Source organism: Rhagoletis pomonella, unplaced genomic scaffold (genome assembly GCF_013731165.1).
Source record: "Rhagoletis pomonella isolate Grant_MI unplaced genomic scaffold, Rhpom_1.0 Rhpom_scaffold_00005, whole genome shotgun sequence".
NCBI lineage: Eukaryota > Metazoa > Arthropoda > Insecta > Diptera > Tephritidae > Rhagoletis > Rhagoletis pomonella.
In genome coordinates, this window is record NW_023458559.1 from 58,006,843 (window position 1) to 58,026,046 (window position 19,204).

The 19,204-nt window shown below is 34.7% G+C and overlaps 1 protein-coding gene across 1 annotated transcript in view; it reads left to right on the plus strand.

Annotated features, from left to right (window-relative positions):
- The first annotated feature begins 4,120 nt into the window (after positions 1 to 4,120).
- Positions 4,121 to 19,204, plus strand: part of LOC118739313 (MOB kinase activator-like 2) — a 157,089-nt gene continuing 142,005 nt past the window's right edge. The window contains exon 1 of the mRNA XM_036470565.1: positions 4,121 to 5,441. The gene's annotated coding sequence lies outside the window, so the exon portion shown is untranslated. The remainder of the gene's footprint in view (positions 5,442 to 19,204) is intronic.

The following is a 19,204-nucleotide window of genomic DNA, read 5'->3' on the forward strand; positions in this document are numbered from 1 at the left end:
TGCCTATTTCTCGTTGTTCGCTTTGTGTTGCCGCAGTATTCGCCACAATAATAAATGAAATCTCTATCGGCGATCACTGAAACGCAGCTAGCAACTGTATACGCGAAAAGCAATGTGGCCACTTTTTCTCATTAAACCCGTACTTCACGATTCCAGAACGCCTACGATTTGCAGGATTTGCAGGTTTTACAGCAACAGCTATTTTCACCTTTAATAAACCTTATGTGAACGTGGCGTACGGGAACGGCTTTGGAATAAATCCTGCAAATCGTAGACGTTCTGGAACGCACCACATTTTCGATTCGTGGAAATTTTTGAAGATCACCGGGTTGCTTTTAGCATTTAGATTCTTAATGCAAAAATGGAGTTGCATTTAGGTGACGAATTTTGTATGGATAAATGAACATTTAGAGCTAAATGCGCTAAATGTGCTTTTACGAGTAAGCAAAAACAGCCCATTATGCAGCGTTTTTGCTGCATTGAAAATTTAACATTTAGCATCTTAGAACATATGTTTTCGAAGAGCGTTCATGCTATCTAATTAAGCAAATGTACATTTACGCGAGTGATCGCCGATCGAGATTTCATTTATTATTTTACATTATATGGATAAAGAAAGGTTAAGCAAATTTAACATCGATGTGATGCTGATAGAAATCTGTATCAATTTGTGGTCAAATCTGTTTGTTTTGTTTCCTAATTAAGTGAGGAAGTTTTAATCGACAGCACCGATAATTGAATATATATACCAACAAATGTTCGGTTATGGTTAAAACAATTAAAGTTTTTGTGTTGAATTTTTGGTTCAAAAATTATTTTTTCCTTTTCAGTAGGGTTTTTTGCAGATTATCTTCGGCGTGAGAATTGATCGTAATAGATACTAGAGCTCTAGATACCCGGGTATCGAGCAATGCGAGTAGCTCGATACTGGCTCGAAACTCGTTCATTGCTCAACTGCTCAATGTTTGTTCAAAATTTTCGAGTTTTTGAACAATTTCATAAACAAAAGAAAATTTGTAAATTGTAGTTGTCAGCAGCTGCTTTCTAATTCATGTTAAATAAATTGTATTATTAAATACCAATGTATCGCCATAAAAGTTGGGTGTGGCGTTATGCGTCTAGAGATGGGGCTCGGGCACAATGTAATATATGCAACAATTTTATCAATTGTTCTGGCGGCAACACCACGGTTCTGCAGCGGCATTTGCATAAAATTCATTCGTTATCAAACGATGCAGATTTTATGTAAGTAGCATTAAGTGATATAGACAGGACCTTTATCTCACCCACCGCAATAAGTATCTTAAAGTAAGAGTTGTAAAAAATAAAGAATTAAATTTTACTTACATATATGAAAAATTTGTAGTGACAACGATGTAGCCGGTCCAAGCGAAGGGAAGAAAAAATTTGCTAACGATGCATATTTAAAGAGTATCGTAAAAGAAAAAACCGAAGACATTCATTTAGCAACTGCCAAATTAATAGCAACTAATCAGCTACCCCTTTCCTTTACTTCAAGCAATGGATTTAAAGAATTTATGAAAGTTATTGCTCCAGGATATGAAACATTGGGGGAAGAAGCCATGAAGAGAAGATTAGAAATTTTAAGTAACAAGCTAAGAACTAAATTCATGGGTTATATAAAAGAATCGATATCAATATCGTTAACTTGCGACTTGTGGACTTCAGTCTCGCAAAATTCCTACTTGACAATAATGGCTACAATATTTCATCAAAATTTTTCAATGCATACCTTCAATTTAGATACTTTGGAACTTTGTGAGAAACATACCTCGGATAACATTAGAGACAAAATTATAGATATATTAAATGAATGGTCTATTAAGCAGGTGTCAGCTATCGTCACTGATAATGCTGCTAATATAATTAGCGCAGTGAGTGATCTAAATGCTGTTAAGTTTAAAACAGAATTAAGTTGTTCGGCCCACTCTCTACAATTAAGTATAAACAAAGCTTTGGGAAACCCAGAAATTCAAAATTTAATAACCAAAATTAGCAAAGTAGTTAGCCATTTCAAACATTCTTCCACCGCTTTGAATGCTTTGTACAGAAACCAAAATTTATTAGGATTAAGTAAATTATCGCTGTTGCAAAAGAACAACACACGATGGAATTCGACATATCTCATGTTTAAAAGAATTTTATATAATCGACAGCCTATGCTTAGCGTGCTCTCTGATAGGCAGCTAACTACTCCCACATTCGCCCAAAAACTGGAAATCAATGAAGAAGAATGGTTGCAAGTTGAGAAGTTATGCGAAGTTTTGGAATCAGCACATACATTAACTGAATTGCTATGTTCAGAGAACCATTCACCTACATCTGTTGTACGACCAATGGTACAATTTTTAATTGAGTCCCACTTCAATCTGAAAGATGAGGACTCTAATATGGTAAAGCAATTAAAAGAAGATGTAGTAGTTGACTTAAAAAAACGGTTTAAGTTGGATGCTGATAACAATATTGTATCCCCAAGGATGATTGCAAGTTTTTTTGATCCACGATACAAAAATTTACACCACGAAACTGCACGGATGAAGGACTCAGTTTTAGAGCAAATTAAGGAAATTTTAGAAAATCAAAACCTTCAAGAAGCAGAGCAAAATTTAGTTAATGAAAATGTTCAAAATTCAAAATTATCAAAGTTAGACTTATTTTTTAAAAAATCATGCAATAGTTTAGAAAATAATTTAGAGTCACAACTTAATCAGTACATTGCAGAAATTCAAATTGGTTACAACGAAGATCCTTTTGAATGGTGGAAAAATCGTAAAGCGAAATATGCAGAGCTCTCCAAAACTGCAATGCAGTATTTGTCAATTCCAGCCACATCAGCTAGTGCAGAGCGCTGCTTTTCTACTGCTGGTAATATAGTGACCGCAAAAAGAAGTTCACTAGCCCGAAAACGTAAATTTGCTAATATTTTTAAATCAAAATAAAAAATATTTAGATTCATAACATGTACGAAAAACAACACAAAAATTAAACTTCTACTAATGTTAAAAACAATTCTTTCATTGTTAACATAGTTTTAAATGTTGTTCCCTTTTACTAAAATATTTATTAAATATGTATACATATGTATGTACCTTAATACAGGTTATATAAATCAATAAAACCTACCATTGTTCATTAAATGCATTTTTTTATTTGAATTTCTAACAATCTTTGCATTATATATCAATAATTTGAAAAATTTAAAAAGTTGCTACCAAAAATGTCAATAGAATAAAAAAAAACATTGCTCAAATTACTCGAAAAAACTCGAGTTGCTCGAGCTCATGCTCGAAAATTTTCGAGTAATGAGCACTGAACAAGTGTGCGAGTACTCGCTGCTCATATACCCGGGCTGTTTGAAAATGTGCGAACAAAATCGAGAGCTCTAATAGATACGGATCTGAATAAGCGACTGGAACACGGCTGTTTGTCAAAAGCATACGATTTCGAACTCGCGTAAATGTACAAAAATATGTTCGAAAGTGCTAAATGTTGCATTTTAAATGCAGCAAAAATACCGCATAAGACAGGGTTAGTAAAATTTTGAGGATCCTTGTATTTCCTTTGAATGGATAAATAATCATGAGGAAAACGGGGTACGGTTCGGCTATTTGTACAATGATTTGGGTTTTTGTAGCCCACGCTTGAAATATGGACATTTCCGCAAATTTTGGAGTGAGGTCTATGCAATGATGAAAATTTTTTGTAATACATACCGTTAATTTTAAGTTAACAAGCGATTTGTTTTTCTACGATTGGGAATTTTCTTCATGAAGTAAACAAAACTTTCAAGGCAAATTATCGAAAACATCGAATGGGCCGACTATCGGTATCGATTTACAGCTCTAATCGCTGCAGAAAACACATTCAATCGTTAAAAAATCACTACGAAGAGGTAGAAGACGGTGTAAACAAAACCGAAAAACGTCAAAAACGCTACGAAAACTTTTTTTCTGAAAATCGATTACAAATACATTGATTTCTGATTAGGTGAACTGTAGTCGTTGGTTCATGGGTTGTTATTCTACTTTGACATGGCAATACTTCGGGACATTTTTCGCCATTGCAATACGAATTCGCCTTGCTTCATTTATCTCTTGCCGTGTTGTTGTTGAGTTGCAAATTTCTGTGAATATTGGATAGCCAGCAACTAAATTTTAAAATAATAAATTTAAAAAAAACTGCAGAACTGTTGAAAAACAGCGGAATGTAGATAGAAGCGATTAACGAGTCCAATTGGCTGTACGATGTATTTTGAGCGAGGAAGAGTGGAAAAATAATGTGCAATAATTCGTGATAAAAAGTGCAAACAGAAACAGGATTTGCTGGTATATTCGCTGAAGGACAAAATTTGCCTTGTATTGTGGGGTGCGCGAAGTTCGAGCAATTATCCCAGTTGGGTGCATAATTCGTTGATAAAAGCGTCGTAGTTCTATAAATAGCAGAGTGCCAGTTTGTTTTCATATGTACTCCAAACATTGTGGGCGCTTAGATCTCCTGCTAAAAATAGCACCACATTCCAGTGCGCAAAATACTTTTATTGAGAAAAGGAGATTGCTTGGTAAAGCGCAGTTCAATTTCTCTGCAAATTGAATTCAATTTGGTTTTGTATGAAAATTGTATGCATAAATAAAAAAATTTCGCGATCAGCTGTTTGCCGTTTACAGATGACCTCGTCATAGCGTCGTTGGTGGGACTGAAACATTCTTGCATAAAATTCGCACTGGATAACGATAGCGCTCTCTTTTACGCTACCGCACTTTGCATTTCATTTATGAATTCGCCTTGGCGCTGAAACAGGTTTAGGACATTTTTGCACGTTCCTCCTGAAGCAACCTTGTAAAAAGCAGTGCAAAAGGAAACGTTGATAAAGAGGCAAGTGGCGAGTGACAGAAAACCAGAAAAGTGGTTGCAGTGGGAAAAAGTGTTTCACAATTTATTTTCTTTCGGTTATTCAATATTATTTATGTTTGGAAAACAAGTGAACAAATTCTGCAAAGTGAGATAAAAAAAGATAAAACTGCGTGTACGCGTACAAATTTTCGCGTTTTCGGCTAAGCTATTGGTGGCTCAAGTTAAAAACTTGCTCTGAGGTGGCTGATCAGTGCTAGTATTGGTGGTGGTTGTAGTTATAACATTATTTGTGAACTCCCACCCCTTAAATACAAAATAAATCATACGCCACAGCTGGTTTAGGTAATCGAAAGTGATACGGGCTTTCGAAGTTGAACTTTACTGGCCATTTTAGAGCAGTTCAACCGTTTTGAGTAAAGGTGCCAGGTTCTGAATACGCAAAACATCCAGTTCAAACAGCCAATTCTAGCTGCAAACTCAATATTTTTTTCACCCAAGAGCACCGGAACAGCCGTCAAACTGGAGCGTATACCGGAATATTTGCGAGACACCGTCGATTGGTTAATGGGGTAAGTGCTCTAATTTTTTATTTCGGTATTAATTTAGCAGCATATCAATGTTACTATACTGATCCGAAATACATAGCCTTAAAAATACATTTTCATGAACTACCCTACAAGATATATATATATATATATATATATACTAACTAGTTCTCTTTCAAATGATGTCTTGGAAAATTATCTCATACACCGTTGTTTTGCAGTATTGGACAAAAGTAGTCTAAGTAGCTTCTGTCAAAATCCACTCTAAAGTTGTCGGTCCCCATGTCAACAGTCTATATCACTCCACAGTCACGTCAGCCGTTGCTTTTGGACACATATTTGCTTGCACAAAATGATGTACCATTTCATAGCCGAATACTTTGAACGTTTTCGTTTTTTGGCTGCTGTGCAAGCTATATGTATGTTCTTATGTGACGGCCTGTCCGCTTTTGCCGATTGCTTCGTCGCTTAGTTGGCGTCTTGCCAATTGCCCTCATTTCAACAAATTTGCCTCTAATTCAGCCACTGCTTCACCAAAGTGCCAAGCAGCCACTAGTAATCTTGCTGGCTCTGCTGTTTTTGCGTGTTGTCCTGCTGCTGCTATTGCCCACCGTTACTTGCCGCAACGTTGTCTTTGTTGGTATTTTAGTTTTATGCATTTCCCATATATTTGCTTATTTATATTTAAAAGCTATGTACTGCCACACTATGTCATTTTTCATTTCATTACATTTTCCACGTCGTTCACCCACTTATTCACGTAGCTATGCGTCGTACCCCTTTTGACAACTTTGTCGCTTCCCCAACCTAATCAGTGTAGCTTTGCCGATGGATTCTAAACTCAAAACCGTACCCATGTGCGTTGGGATGTTGGCCTATGGTATCATCAAATTGTGTGTCTGCTTATTTTGTTCTGTATTAATTTTTTCGCACGCTTTTTTCAGTTTCAGTGTTCGGGAAATCGATGTTATTTCATTGATTTCTCAATCGTGGCGCTTTATTTTGCTCTGCTGTCTGTTGGCCATTTGCAATGCGTTTTGTTGTATGTTTACTTGTTTGGGGTACAAACAATTTCTTGTTACGCACTGCTTCACTGGAAGACTCATGTTTGCGGGGGTTGCGATGTGGTAAAGGTGATGGCGTGTGGTAGGCTGAATGGGCGAAGTGCTTTCTTTGGCTCTGACGAAAAAGGTCACTTGTTTGTATATATATAATTAATAACTTCATTTATTTTAAGTGCTCTGATTTGTAAGGCTGAACAGATTTTGATGTCGGTTGCAGGTACCGAATGACATGATGTATTACATTGTCTCGAAATGAGCGAAATTTGGCTGGTGAAGAAAATGACTTATGGCTGTACAAGTAGGCGACTAATTCGGGACTATATTTACAGTTTCAAAATTATTTTACGGTTGTTTGATGGCACACAATACATACTAGTAGTCATACTTTCCAAACCAACACGCAGTTAGACGTAGGCATCTGTCAACAACGCCAAAGCATTTAAGGCCATGGTAGAAGACGCCGTACGCAGGAGAATCATACAGACCCATAACTTCTCTTTTATCAATTGCAAAATCCATAATGGCCAGCCTTAATAAGCCTCAAAAACTAGTCGAACCCAAGCATGGATTCTGGAACGCTTTTTGTGTCGCGCGGTTGTACTGCCATTTCACACGGCTATCTATGCCAACCATCACGGAAGCCTCCTATACTTGGTGGATAACCAATCATCTGTGTGGACGTCAATCGTTTGTTGAAATCTGAAACGTGCTGTGATCGCAAAAAACTACGTTTAGAGAAACCAAGTCACTCACCGGGAGCACCTGCTGGCAACGTGCAAAACGATCAGTCAGTCGATAGTAAATACTGCAGCACCAGTGACGGCAAAAATAAGTCACACGAAATCGCTCATCTATTTGGGCGAGAACGATTAGGAACGCTTATACAGTAACGAAAACGACAACAACAACAACATTTCATAATACGCCCCAAAACGACGTAATTATTTATCCCCATACCCCTCCTTTTGCTGTGCTGAACCACGCTTTGTAGCAAAAATTTAAACATTTTCAGGGGGAGCCAATTACAGCATCGGTCGTTCAATAAATATTTGCGATACATTTCTATCTCAACTGTCACTTAATGCTACGTATGACATACTATTTCCACCTACTTTTTAAGCTCACCGCTAATTGACTAAGCTTCATGCATATAAATGAGCATGCATAGCTGTGCGTTGCTGCCCCCACAGATAGTGCAATGCAGCCCGAAACACAACAACAACGTTTAACTACATTGCTTTTCGCTTAACTATTTATTATTTATTTATAATTTTAAGATAAGCATAACTTCCAGCACGTATACCGTCAGTCGCCTACTCCCTGCTCGTCTTAGCACCAGTCTCAGTCCCAGAACAGAAATGAGAAACAGAGTCGTACGACTTTTATCAGTTCATTGACTTGCTGGTAAACAGGCGCGCACGATTTCTGTTTTTAATTTTTCTACATTTATTACATGTACTGCTTTTGTTGTCGCTCTGATAATCGCAATTGTGCCAGCAATGTATTGTGAATGCGAAACTTGTTAAACATTGAATTGTTTAAATACATTATTTAATGTTAATTATTAATTGATATCCTAAAGCGGGTGCAGAGGACAGCGAGCGTACGCGCTTTCAGTAGCTGTTCGCTCGCCGCTTAACTACTCTCGCATCAGAGTTAATTAATTGCCAGCCGTGTTGGGCTGCCGTTATCAGCGCAATCTTAATTATACGGAATTACTGCTTGCGCGGATTTAAAGTATAAAAGTTTTAAAGCTTATTTGCAATTGCCGTCTTTTTTTTGCTTTACATACAGGTACTTAATTGAGTAGTTGTAAAAATTCTTTAGCAGTTAAATAATGCTATACAAGAATACACGTAAACATAAAAGATACAAATAGATATAATCAATAGCAACGAATACGCTTTTATTTGTTGCTTATTATTGCTAGCCAGTGGTTTATTCAAGCAGAACTCATTTAACTGGATTTCACTTTGACTCTGTAGTGACTCAAGCTACTCGTAACATTCTTAGTAACTCATAAATATTATTATATACATATCTTTATGCCCTTTAAAATATTAAAATAAAACCTATCACCATCTCGCCCTTTCATCGCTCTCACTGATCTATTTTTTTTAGCTACTTACCTTGTCATTTCACTCGTCTGAAGGTCATTCTATATCCGAATAAATCCTTTGTATGCCGCATAACCACATCACTGCTGGCTCTTAAGTGTTTTCAATGCGTTGACCTCGTGCTCGCTTCTGTCTCTAATCTGCGGGCAATCTGTGTTTGTCTCTGGCTTTTTCTTTTTTTTTTAGTTTGCTGATTTTATACTTAACCTTCAATTGAACTTTCACTGCTGCGTGATTTATGAATTTGAAGTGATTTTTATTAGTTTTATTAGAGTGGGATTGTGGGTTCTACCAACAATTTATTTGCATTTCAAAGTATTAAGGGCGTACACTAAGAATTTGTTGTACAATAATGCGAAAACAAACTTAAATTTATTTAAAAATTTATTTATTGCAAATAACTTGGGTAAGGAGCAGTGTTAGCAGGTCTTCCGCATGAGAAAACGTCCCTCTTGGTCTGGAAAAACGTCATTTCCTACTCAAAAACGTCTTTTTCAAATGTATGCACACAGAATTGTTCTTATTAAACTTTTATTGTATATAAAGTTACATATCGTCGTTTAAAGTACAAAACCGCATATCGTCATTCTGCAAAACCGCCATTATTGCTGCCAAAAATTGGATTTGCTCACAAAAGCTCTTGGCTCAATCCTTATCCATTCGTCCTGATATATACTAGCCAGAAATGTGATTGCTTTATAAAAAAGAACCAAAATTAATATAATACCTTCAGAGGGTAATAATAAATAACACAAATCACTTATATAATAGTGATGTACAAACAATTTTCTTTAAAAATATTTGTTTCAACACATTTTGCAATAGGACTGCGCAATTATTAAATTTATTATAACTCAAATTAATTGATTAATCACACACAATCCGCTTTTAAGAGCTCGGCGCTAAAAATTAAATAAAAACCTATAATAAGGCGAGATCAGCTATTTCCACAATTTCTTCAAAATCACCTTCAGTGTCTGAATGATTTACATTTCTGTGTTGTTGAGCTATTCAACCTTGATAACATACTTACTGTTTGATATTGAAAACGTTTTGTAATATAAACTATTAGCCTTCATATAACACTTTATTCGAACTATTTAATTAAGGCTTTCCAACCTCATCCTATTTCGAATATTAGTTTGGGTTATGAATTCAACCCAAACTAAGATATAAATATTTCCAAACATTTTATTGCCTGCTGCGGTTTTCAGTCCATAAGCAATTATCCAAAATTCTCCAGGGTCGGATGGAATGGTTCTGAGAAAAGTTATTCCATGGGAAAGTTAAAAGATTTAAATATTCAGTTTCTGCTTCTTTTATTTCCTTCGAAGTCAAATAGTGAATTGGCAGGTAATCGTTTCAAAAGTTCTTCAATTAAGTAGGGTGATTAAACATTTTGACAGTTTTTTAATATGCTTTTTAAGTCCAGTTTATCATGTAGTTCGTGGAAAACTAAGTTTTGTATATTTTTATAATTATATTCAACGATTTTTATTGAGCTCGAGGCCGTTTTTTAATTAAAACTTATTGTGGAGAAGCAACAATAATTTGAAAAAATGGTAGAAGTGATAGCTATTTCGGAAATCACCACATTTTTTATAGTTGGAAAAAATTTATTTGAAGGAAAAAATCCGCAAAAATCGCCAATGTCGATTTTCTAAATTTCTACGCGCAAATATCAAAAAAAATCGCCAAATTGGCGCGAAATCGCCAAATCTGGACACTCTGCTTACAACACCCGCATTTTAAGCACAACCGGTCGAAAGCGTTCGAAAGTCTCCCGACGTCGTTTGTCAATTTACGGGAGGGCAATGAGAAATCCTCGCTAACATGAAGACTAAATCGATGAGCGGCGAATTGTCGGAGTAGTCAACAGATGTCTACACTCTTGGGCGTAATCTTCTGGGCCTAGAACAAGAATTAATCAGGGGCTCCGATAGGGTGGAGTCCACATCTCATCACTGCGCATGGGAATCCGTAGTTTCCGTTCTCAATATTAAGTATATCAACTTTTCATACTTCTAAATAAATTTCATTTTGTTCGATGGTAGTTTTTTCTACATGCTACCCAGACCACACAAGCTTTTTAAATTTTTTCCTAAAAGCGTTTTTACATTTTCCAATTCTAATATTCAATTCTATTTGACATGCAAATTTACTTTTCCTACCGTCTGACTTCCGCTAGCCACCTCGACAGCCACTGCATTAACCACTTAGTCTTTACGAGCGAATTTTGCATATTCATGCCAAAAAAATGAAATAAAAATGTCCTTTGCCTCTTTAAAAATTCATTAGTTGACAAAAGTAAAAGGTAAATTCTTAGCGCTCCAAATCCACACATACAAACGCACATACAGAATTTCAATATCTATGAAAGTTGCCGCAAAACCCGGAAGTGAAAGAGGAGGACCGAGGGGGCATCACTGGCATGTCTATTTATTTATAATCTGCATAATTGGAAACGGAATGGCAAAAAGAGGCCAACCATCAACGGTGACACAGAAAATCCTTTGCTGCCGCAAAGAATAATAAAGAAATTTCAATAATGTGAGGCAATAGATAACAAATGGACTAAGTGTGATATATTACAGCCAGCAGTAAATGCATATATTTATATGCATATATATGTATGTGACTGCCGATATGCCTCCTCGAGCATGTGTGGCCGAATTATGCCACATGTCACATTGTATATATCGTTGTTTAAAGTACAAAACCACGTATCGTCATTCTGCAAAACCGCGTAACTGACATTTGCTACCAAAAATTGGATTTGCTCACACAAGCTCTTGTGGCTCAATCCTTATCCATTCGTCCTGAAATATACTAGCCAGAAATTCGATTGGTTTATAAAAAAGGGAACCATTTTGAAATGTGAGTGTTTTTACCCTCTACAAAATATTTATGGAACCTCTCATACGCGGTTTCGCATTATCTTGATACGCGATTTTGCATTTTGTTGTTACGCGGTTTTGTACGATGATATGCACATACCTTCGTCCGCATGGCTGTCAGTGACAGCCGTAGAGGTACAGCTTCAATCCCAGGCATCTCATCATTGGCACTCTGAGCAGCTAAGAGATTTTTGTTGGCCAAAGAAGTAGGCGACTCCGCCGTGTGTGTGTGTGGATTATCTTGCTGCCACCGAGTGTCGGATATCAGTCTGTGTCGGCAGCAGGCAGTGCAAATGGTAAGCTATTGATTTTCAACACTGGCAACAACTGTCATGCGGCAGCAACAACAACAACAATAATACTTAGTTATAAAACCTCACACATCACCTCACTAAGTAGTAGGCAAGTATGTACATATATCAAACAGCTGCATTGGTCCTACCACACAGAGACCAAAGACTCGTTGCAACACATTTTTATGACACTACGACGGCAACGGCAACAACAACAATTATCATAGGCAATTCGCCTGACGTCAAGCAATGTGGATAGCAGCGAAAGCTCGCGGAGGTGAGTGCAATTGCAAATGGCAACTTGCAAATTGAAAATGAAATGACATGCATGCGCTGAGTAAGCAACTGCTGGGCTTATATTGTTGTTTATTTAGAGCTGATAGGCGCAACGTGAGTGGGTGGATGCACAGGCAGAGGAGGTGTGAAACCTTGAGAAAACATTAAACAAACTTTAATTAAATTAGGCGACGGCAGTGCGAAAACAAAGAAAATGTTGTAGGCCAGAGGTTCTGCGTTCGAGCCATCCACATACACTGATGATACTCAAACCCAGACCCATGTACGCAAATATACATATATTACAACCAAACGTTGCATTGGCCCATGAAAAGCGCCTAGGAAATCACTTTCGCTTGCGTGCGAGATTGATTTTCTAGTAAAAAAAAGAATAAAAAAATATAGCAAATATCAATACCAGCAATAACAATAACAAACTCAGCCTGCAGCTGTAGCAATGCGGCCCATCGGAATTTAATTTATTTTCATTTTTAAATGAAGGTTCTAAGCGAAGGCGGGTGCGTGCTCTAGTTGCAGGCACTTCGAAACCATTTTTCCATTGCATGCGTGCAAATGCCACAAATGCTGGCGGTTTGGGGCCGTTTATGGTTTTGTTGCTTGTTGTTTGTTATTGTTTTTGTTGTTGGCCATTAAAATGCACTTTTGCCTGAGTTTCGACCACGGTGGCCACCGGGGATTGGCCCCCCGAGTGATCAGGAATTGTACGTGCACAGTGTGTTGCTTTCAGGATTTTTTCATGAATTGAATTAAAAATTGTTTTTTCCTTCCAATTAAATTAAATGTCAGTTTTATTCAAAATCAAAAAGGTTCAACTTATTTTTTCTAATTTAAGTAAAAAATATAAAAATAAACGTTTTGATGAAGGAATTAGCAAACAATTTTATTTTTAAACACAAAAATTTTATTTTGAAACAAAAAAATAAAAAATTTTATTTCAAAAAGTAAGCAAAAATTTATTTTGAAAAAATTCTGTACTAGTTTTTAATTAAAAAAAGCTCAAATTTAATTTTTCTAAGTTTTAATTAAATATGTAGATTAAATTATTTAAATTTATACAAATCTTTACTAAATAAACAGTTTTATAATTCTAATATTATATTACATTAAAAATGTATTTTTAAATCTGAAAAACATTTAAGTTTATTTTCTTCAATTAAATCATTGTGCTTCACTTTGTTTGATTTTATTTGACATTTATTTTATTTTATTTATATTTCTTTTTTTCTTTTGTTTTGTTTCAATTTTTTCCAAGTACATCATTTAATATACATTTCACAAGAAAACTCCAACATTTTGATTAAAAAAAATTCAATTTCGCTGAAATAAACCACCGTCCTCGCAGCGAATTTTCCTTCCGGCCTTTGTTTTATTTTCCCGGATTATTTTATGTAGTTTTTCGTCAGGCGTAATTTTCTCTACCATCAAATGCCACCAATATACATAAGTATATTGCGCTTTCCACACAAGCAGCAATGCACACGCTTGGCTTTATTGCCTAACTTCACTAGCTTGGCCGGCTGAGCAGCTGGTTTTGTATATGAAATCGCGATTTTTAGATTTCAGTCGCGTTTGGCAATTTCGTGCGGTTTGTTGCCTCTGCATGTTGCTGCCACCAGCTAGCAAAACTAAGGACCAAAAATTATTTCCGTCGTTGCTACCCGCAGTTGTGCCGCATATTTCGCACTTCGCTCGTACGGCTTGTGTCCTTTTCATTTTTACTGTTCGTAACTTTTTCTTTCACCATGAATTGGGCTCTCTCCAATTTGACGGGCGGTAATCGTGTCAGCCGCGCCATACTCGTACGCTATTCCGCGGTGCCTTTGGCCTCGGATGCATCCGATTCAGTGCCGCAGACACCGTCGTCCTCATCCTTGGCCTCCGGTAGGTCAACCGCGAATGGGTCATCCTCAATATTTCCGGGTTCCTCGTTCCTGAATACGTCGTCCTCGACGTCGTCGCGTCATCATGTTCCTGGACGTGCTGTGCCGCAGCGGAATGGTGGCACAGCCGCAACGCAGCTCTCTCTGCCATTAGATGTGGAGGAGACGGTCACCTGTTTTTGTAGGTAAATGAAAAGGGGGAGAGGAAATTTTTGTAATACAAATTTTTCTACACAAAAATATGAAAATTTTAGTTCATACGAAAAGCGTATTTAAACTTGTCTAATAATTGTTTTGTTGAAAATTGTGTGCTGGAAAACTTTCCTAAAAATATTTTTCTTAAAGATTTGAGGGTTTTGTTATTATTTTTCGCTCTACTATACTATATTTTTTAAATAGATGTTTAGTGAAAATACTTTTCTTAAACAATTTATTTAAAATTATTTCCTTGAGGAGGGGTTATTAATTCGTCGGAATAATTTTTATTTTTAATTATGTATGTTACCCTATAACTTTGGACAACGTTAACCGATTTCTAAAATTCCCCTTTTAAAGGAAATTTAAATATGAATAAATAAATTTTTATATGAGAATTGAAGTCGGTTTTGTTTTTTGCTTAAAAATTCCCTTCCTTCTCTAAAAGATTTCCTCAATATTTTCTGTGGATTCTTTTTGTTTATAATTTTTCCGATTTTTTAAATTTGTTTTGTAATTTTTTCTTTCCACATGCTTTATTATTTTTTTGTTTTTAATTCCTTCTTTACACATGCTTTAACATTATTATTTTTTTTTAATTTTTTCTTTACACATGCTTTATTATTATTATTTTTTAAATTTCTTCTTTACCCACGCTTTATTTTTATTTTTTTTTTGTAATTTTTTCTTTACACATGCTTTTATTTATTTTTTATTTTTTGTCTGAAAAATTTTCATAAAAATTAAATATTTTTTTAATTCATAAACTAAGTACAGCTCAAACCCATGCAGGTCACCGTCACCGTGTATGATCGAAACCGAAATTAATTTAAATTTTTCCAAATCCTTTAAAATTATTTCATGTTTAAAATTTTTGGAAACAAAAAAAGTGAAGTTTTTTGAAAACCCTTTGAAAAATTATTTCTCCATATCCTTTTACTCTAATAAAAATCGAATATCACAAGCCCATTTCTATACCTTTAGTCCTTTAATCCTACCAAAATGCAACGTTCGACTTTTCAGTAAACCTTTCTAAAAATATTCTTCGTCTACCTCGTCCCACTAAGTGGTAATCCTAATTTGTTTTCATTCTATTTTTGTATTGTTTTTAGCAGGTCTGCCGCCTCTCACCACCCTTCCAGCTAATGTTATATTGCAATTCAACCGGAAAGGTGTGAAACTACGCCGTACTTGTAGGTCTTCTCCACCATTCTTAAGCCTCTTCAATTTGTAGTGCAATCGATACTAGTTACCAATTTTGTTGGTAGCTCGTACGCATTTTTTTACAACCCCCTAAAGTGGACAAAAATAAAGTATTCAAGCTGCCTGCTGGCCAAGTGTTGTGCCATGTGGCAACTAAATAAATACGTTCATACATACATGCATACGTACTTGTGCAGAATACTAACTACAATAAAATATTGTCATTTAGTTTAGCAAAAATATCTAAAATATCATTGATTGTTTGCTTGACAGAGACTTAATCGTCGCCTGGGTAAAAGATTGTCGTAAGCTCCATTTTGACGATTTTCAGTTCTAGATGCAGTTATATATTTTGAAATAAGGTCTTTCGATTGGTGTTATCAGTTTTCAGATATATCCTTAGGTTCCGAGATAATAAATACAAATTTTTCGATAATTTAGTAAAAATTCAGTTGGTAATGCAGTCATATTAAACTAATCAATATCTTAAAAATTGCGCTCTCCATTTTTGGATATCTCCTTTAGTTTCCGAGATATTAAGTAAAAAGCGTCGTTAATTTGGTACAAATTTTGATCACATTTTGTCTCATTTCATACAAAGGTGCTGCCAAATTGTGGACAAATGACGCTTACGAAAAAATTTTACTAAAGAAAATCCTTTATAAACAGAAAACGAATTAACAATACACATTAAAAATTGAATAATTTAAGAAGTTTGTGAACTAGTAACATTTTCAGAGACTTTGGAGAAAATCTATCTTCGCGTTTTTGAGAAATTGCATTCCAAACTTCAATCGCGATTTCCCACAACCTGCCGAAATTAACATACGACAATCTTTTACCCAGGCGACGTAATGTATTGAGTGGATGTCTGAGCTACCACTTACCGAAAGTTCGTTTATCCTGATTGCGGTAATTTAGTTAACAGTTCTTCAGTTTACACCTTCGCTAGATTTTTATATATTTCACGGCACTTTTCTTGGAAATTATGGAGGTATTAATATAGTTTTCGAAAAGTCAGTATTTTGTTTAAGCAAAAATTATAGAAATTGATGCCCTTTGAAACTGTCCTACAAGTCAGCTAAATGAACAACTTTTCAAACGGAATGTATGTATGTATGCATGATTCTCCAAAAAATTTATAAAGAAGAAACGAAATCTGTCCTCCATTATCTTTGCTCAAAAACGTAATGTTTCTTTCAACTGCTGGAAAATTTTTGTGTGTACATATTTCAAATGAGTGACCTTACAATGTTTAATCTCGTCTTTGTGTTTTTTTTGTTGTTGTTTATAATTCATAAAACATTAGGCAAGAGCATATATCTACCACCTGCATACACAAACTGACTGCCGGTCGACCTGTTTGCTCGTTGGCCGACCCAACGACCGAGCCATCACCTTAATTGCTGTTTTGCATGTCGCATTGTTTCTACATCGCTGAATTTGTTTCGCGCAGTGTAAATAAAGCCGTTATATAAATGCTAGCAAGTAAATAAAGCACATATGTAACTCAGTACATATTTACTGTTATTTTTTGTGCTTTGGCGGTGCTCAGCATAATTGTCATTAAGCTTAATTTAAGCATAGAATATAGTGCATTCGGATAGGTTAAATTAGCCTCCATCAAGCTAAGGCACATGTGATTTTGGAAATGAAAACAATTTTGTAAAGCACTTAATAAGTTTTTAGGCTACCTAAAATTTTTTTCTGGTAACTTTTAACGTTTTGCTTCCAAAAAAAAAAATCGAAAACCAAAAAGCATGTTCGAATCCCTCATACACGTTGGCTGCGCAAATTGCCGAATGTTTTTTTACTACAGTACTCCACGCATAATTGACCCCCGGTTAATTGTTTTTTCTCGCATAATTGGTTAAAAAATATAAAAATACATACATAATACAAAAATAAAAATGAAAAAAATCATCGAAAAAGAAGTAAACCATAAAGTTCTTACAAAAAGTTGAAACAATTAAAAAGATCAAAAAAAATATTGAAAATTTAAAAATAATAAAAAAATGAATATAATAAAAAAAATAAAATTAAAATAATAAAAATAATAAAAAAATAAAAATAATAAAAAAGTCAAATTGTAACAGACCGATTAATATGGGGGTCTGTATTAGAGCACCAGAAGCCAAATCAACATTTTTGAGAATTTTTGTCTGTCTGTCTGTATGTTTGTACGCGCATCACTCGAATACTAATGCATGTAATTGAATGCAGTTTTAACCGATGTATTGCTAGAAGTCTAATTTAAAATTTAGAAAAAAATTTGAGAGTTGCCACCTGCTTGAAAGTTTCAGTTTATGTAAATTGATACGATAAAGTAATTATTGCAATATAGCTCTCAAAAGAAAGAGATTTAAAAAGGCCCACGGCCGAAAATATTTTTGTAAAGGGTGCCACTTATTTGAAAATTTTAATTTAGTTTAATTGATAAGATAAATTAAATATTGCTAGATGGGTATCAAATTAAAGAGGTTTAGGTAAGTTTACTGCCAAAAATATTTTTTTTGAGGAGGGTTGCCACCTGTTTGTAAAATTTTATTTCGCGATATATAGACTCAAGTTAAAAGATTATAAATTAAATTTTCTGAAGAAAGTCGATACCTAACCTACTTTCTAGATACTTTAGAAAATATAATAACTATCACCCACATTCATAAAAAAATAAAGAATGCTTCATAAATCGAAAATTTGTTTGAAAATCTCACCTATAAAGCTTCTTAAATTTATCTTAACAACACAAAAATAATTTTGAGGCGCAGCTAAGACGCCGGGTGTTTGCCAGTATAATATAAAAAAGTAACGAAAAATTTTAAACTTATTGAAAAAACTCTAAATTTCAAAAAACATTAAAAAAAAACTAAAAAAATTAAAAACAATCGAAAGGAAAAATTAACAAAAAATTAACCAAGATTAAAAAAATAAAAAAAAAGAATATAAAATTAGACAAAATAAGCGGAATGACAATTAAAAATCTAAAGAAAAAATCAAAAGTGAACATGGATATAAAAATACTAAAAATGAGGTTATAAAAAGAAAAGAAATAGAAAATACATACTTGACAAATCAAAGTTAAAAACAAATTAAAAGAAAATTCATACAATAATCCGCATTAGCCCCACTTACTTACCTTTGTATGTATGTACATATGTATTAGGGATGTTGCGAATGTGAAATTGTAGACATCCGCGGATGCGAATGCGGATGCGGATGTCAACTATTTTTAAGAAATAATCATATTAAGTTATTAGGTAAATAAAAAATGGAAAAGTTAGTAATTTTTAAAAATGTTTATTTTATTTATAACTTGAACTTAAAAATTGGAACATTATGTTTGATTTAAAGTAATGAGAATTGCATCGGGGATGAAAATGTCGGATGTATCCTCCTGATTTTCATATTCACTTGAAAAATCTAGCATAATGATGAGATCGTTGTTTAAACAGCGCTTACAAGCCAAACCAGATATGTCATGTTTTTCTAAAGCTTTTTAAACAGAATTCTTCATTCTCAGCCCTTTCATAATTTGGGGAACCTATAACGTCATCAGCGTTTTTCGATTTTAGTTTTTGTAATTAATTTTTAATAATTTCTTCTGCGACTGGTTTGAAAAATTTGTGCTTATAGCGAGACCTATTTAAGGTGGATATGGAAAGATTATTATTTTCCAGGAATGAAAAGTTTGAACAAAATTCTTTTTTCAAAATCGTGGCTGCCAACCGAATCGGATCAGAATATTAGCTGTGTTTCACAACGAAAAACTTAAAAATTTTTACTGGATTCTGCTGGAAAGCGTTTCTTAACACAAAAAACTTGCAGAAGAGAGCCAAAAAGA